The 4,379-nt window shown below is 46.6% G+C and overlaps 1 non-coding gene across 1 annotated transcript; it reads right to left on the bottom strand.

Moving 5' to 3' along the window:
* Positions 1-3,811: 3,811 nt before the first annotated feature.
* On the bottom strand, positions 3,812-3,883 carry TRNAG-UCC (transfer RNA glycine (anticodon UCC)). Its single transcript has one exon. It is a non-coding gene; the product is annotated as a tRNA-Gly (tRNA).
* Between the last annotated feature and the right edge of the window lie 496 nt (positions 3,884-4,379).

Here is a 4,379-nt window from a genome sequence, read left to right as displayed (position 1 = left end):
AGCTGTTTGCCTGTTTCTCTGCAGGGGATTATCTACAATATGAGAGAAGTCTACCAATTAACACTTGATGATGGGAGTGGTTATCCTGAGATCTCTGACAGTGATGGTTTTCAGGACGTGGAGACGAGAGTCGTGGGTGTCAGGAAGCTGCAATATAGTTTACAATGCCGTGCATCCAGGGGAGATAAACTAAAGTAACAACCAAGAGGGGAAGCGACTTTGTTACCAGTTACGCTACATTTGCACGAACGTAGCCCACCTCGGACGTGAAAAACTGCCATTCACGTCCGAGGTGGAGCCGTGCGGGACGTGTTGTCATGGATCCCTCACAGACTACAGTCTATGGAGAGATGCGTGACACACAGGAAAATGGGACATGTCCTTTTTTTCAATGGACCGTTCACATGCTCAGTTGAAACAACGGTCGTGTGAACCGCCCCATTGAAACACATGGGTCCGTGTGGCAGCCATTGTTTTAACAGCCGTCACACGGACGAGATTCACGTTCTTGTGAATGAGCCCTAAGGGGGGATTCACACGAGCGTGTATTGGGTCCGTGCGGGCCGCGTGGTTTTCACGCGGCACGCATGGACCAATACAAGTCTATGGGGCAGTACAGACAGTCCGTGCTTTTTGCGCAGCGTTTGTCTGCTGCGCAAAAAGCACGACAGGTTCAATAACTCTGTGTATTTCGCGCATCACGCACCCATTGAAGTCAATGGGTGCGTGAAAACCACGCAGGTTGCACGGAAGCACTTCCGTGCGAACCGACTGAAACAGCGCACCAGCTGTCAAAAGGATGAATGTAAACAGAAAAGCACCACGTGCTTTTCTGTTACCGAACATCCAAACGGAGTGTCTTTGCGATGAGCGAAGCCGGACAAGCGAACCGAACTTCACCGGGTTCGGCCGAACTCGTTTTGGCCGAACCCGACAAAAAAATTATCGGTACGCGACGTCAGGAGATAGTCACTGTCCATGGTGCTGAAAGAGTTAAACTGTTTCAGCACCATGGACAGTGACTTCCGATCCCAATATACATGAACCTGTAGAAAAAAAAACGAAGTTCTGACTTACCGATAACTCCCGGCGTCTTCCTCCAGTCTGACCTCCCGGGATGACAATTCAGTCCAAGTGACAGCTCCAGCCAATCACAGGCCAAGCACAGGCTGCAGCGGTCACATGGACTGGCGCGTCATCCAGGGAGGTGGGGCCCGATGTCGAGAGGCGCGTCACCAAGGACGCGTCACCAAGGCAGCGGCCGGGAAGTTCTCGGTAAGTACGAACTTTTTCTTTTTTTTCAACACGTTTTTCGATATTGTGTTCGGCATTCACTGTCGAGGGTGCTGAAAGAGTTAGCTCTTTCAGCACCTTGGACAGTGACGGGCGTCGACTAGCCTCATCTCTATGATGGCGGCTGTGCGAAAATCACGCAGCCGCGCATCATACACGGATGACACACGCAGCTGTCAAATGGTTTTTGCGCGTTTAAAACGCTGCGTTGTTTGCGCGCGCAAAAACGCAACGTCCGTCTGTATCTCCCCTAAGGTTGTGTGTTATCACAAAGACAAGTGAAGTGGTCACCCAACCAGTGTCAACGAAACTGCAGAGAATGATGGGAGATTGTGGGAGTGAAATCATGAGGAGGAAAAACATTCTATGAAATAAGCTAACTCCCTCCCATGGACTAGATCAGGTTTCCACCCCTAGGAGGCGCTATATCTAAGAGTTCAAAAAAATGAGAAGCAAGTCAATAAATAATGCTAATATTTCACACTGTATAGATGTAGGGCTCCGGGGCACACATTGGACGGTACAGGGCACATTGGGGGACATTCAGAGGCTTACCCAGTCCCATCTAGCCTGGTGCCCACATTGCTCACTGATGGGCCAGGAGAAAGTATTGACACCTTTGAAGTAAAACCAGTGGATCCTGACCAAATAGAGACGAACCTTACACTTTCCAACTGAAACTTCATCCTGGCCAAAGAAAAGAGGCGACACCCTGAGTTTGTACTACACATGTAACGAAGGTGCATGGGAGCGTCTAGTGAGGACCATCCCACTGAGGAGGTCATTGAACACCTTGAAGATCATCTGGCATAGATGTCTAGTGGGGCAAATATTATTAGAAGATCATGAATACCTGCCACATATGTATTTGTGGAGCCCTGGACATCTTCTCCATTTAGAGATTAATGATGACTAACCTAAAGCTGCTCATACACATCAGATAAATGCAGAACACGTCCATTTCAGATTCCCCCAGTAACAATCCAGTAAATATGGTGCCTCACGACGGTCTCTTGATGTGGTACGGCATTATTGAATTTCACCGTAGCTGATCCTTTGAACCGATCCGTGCCGAGGCTTCATCACTGATGGCTAGATAAGCTTATAATGATGTTCTCCAACATAACAGGGAATCTCATTCATGATTGGTGAAAGTGCCTGATATCGCCCGGTACCTGGTCCAATCATTGGCTTGGTATTTGCTCTGGGACAATATAACTAAGAATGTTTCCTTGCTTTGGCTCTAGGGTGAAAAAAGAGGAATATCCCAATTTTTATCCTCCCCCTGTGCAGTTAATTTTTTAGTGGGTCTTTGAAAGGGAAGAGGTGGGACATGTCCCTGCGGCGTAAACACGTGACATAGTGTCTTCATGAATGCCCGGGTGTAAACAAGAACTGACAGGAAACGTCAACTTGGGAGTAGCAAGAATCGGTTAGGAAAGTTTATAGAAGTTTATCATTTTTCTATTTTAAAGGATCTAAAAAAATCTGAAGTTAATAACAGGACGTCCAGAACCAAACTCGGGCAGAGGTAACTGAGAGTAGTCATTATTTTTACCTGTTTGTCAGTAGTCTGTGTGACATCTGGCTGTTCATGGCTTCTTTAAAGGAACAGTGTCATCACAAATTTATTTTTCATATGTTAAAGATGTTAGTGCTTTATTAAAAACGTTTATATTTATTTGTGTGTTTGTGTGTTACTTTTTCTTATTTTTACACTTTTTCTTCCCTATGGGGGCTGCCATTTTTTGTTCCATTTCTGTATGTGTCGATTAACGACACATACAGACATGGAATACGGCAGCCACAGTCCCATAGGGACTGCGAACGGGTCCCGTCCCATCCACTTCTGTGTACGCCGTCTGTGTGGGAACTGCGCATGCGCCGCTCCCACACAGTCCAATTTGAAATTGGCGCCGTCCGGCGCTATTTTCCTGTGGACCGGAAGTCGCGGCCGGACAGTAAGATTACTACTTCCGGTCGCGGCTTCCGGACTTGTGCACTTGGACCAGAGGCAGCAGATGGAGCGGACGGGCCGGAGGGAGCCGCGGCGGCAGGAGCAGGTAAGAGATTTCAATGTATGTTCGTGTTTGTGTACGTTTACTACTGTATGTAAACCTACTACACTGCGTGTTAGCTCAAAAAATGGCGACACACAGTGTAGGAGGTTAGACCGTTCAAACCCCTCGTTTATCCCGGCACTAGCCAGGATAAAGGAGGGGGGGGATGCTGAGAGCTCACTAGAGCGAGGGCTTTTTACCCAATTTTGCAATGCTGCAATTTTGAATTTTGGGAATAGCTCCATCTAGTGACCAGCAATGGGAAATATTATAAATTAGAATCTAATTTATAATATTTCCTGACTCGTGAAAAAAATAAAAAAAATTGGAACAATGTTTAATCACCTACACACTAAATGTTTAATAAAAAAAAACAAAACATGTTTTTCTGGCAACACATTCCCTTTAATGACACGTCGTTTCTTCAAGCTAAAACAGGAATTTAAAAAAAACTTTCTTGCGTTGGCCGGGAATCGAACCCGGGTCAACTGCTTGGAAGGCAGCTATGCTCACCACTATACCACCAACGCTCCATGAAAAGCCCACTCAATGCAGTAACTGCCATCCGTCTATCACATGCGGGAGGAGTGTATAGCCCAGTGCACATACTCTAATACACATATGTGGGGTCATCATTTTCTTGGTTTCTTATGTGGACAATGTTCCCAATTTGCTGCCTGTGATCCAATTATGTCCCCCCTGTGTCCTCATCCTGGCTGTGGCAGACAATAGACGAGCAATACACATAATAGTACAAAGGACTCAACTCACATACTGACTGTAGAAATACAAACTAAAGTCATTAACAAATGATGGTGACTAGAAACTGCCAAGATGTTCCTCCCCCTGAGGGGTATATAAGGGCTTGTCCTGGGGAGGATGGAGATCTCCTGGATGTAGACTTTACTGAGAGCTGAAGCTGAGGCCAGCGCTCTGAGTGGTTTCCTGTGAATTATACATCACTGGCTGTGTATTGTGGTCTACTGGACTGTACCTTATTTTGTGGACTGTGTTTTGTCCCTGCAT

The sequence above is a fragment of the Rhinoderma darwinii genome, chromosome 4 (genome assembly GCF_050947455.1).
Source record: "Rhinoderma darwinii isolate aRhiDar2 chromosome 4, aRhiDar2.hap1, whole genome shotgun sequence".
NCBI classification, from domain to species: Eukaryota; Metazoa; Chordata; class Amphibia; order Anura; family Rhinodermatidae; genus Rhinoderma; species Rhinoderma darwinii.
Note: the sequence above shows the minus strand (reverse complement) of the source record. Positions and strands in the feature narration are given on the sequence as shown.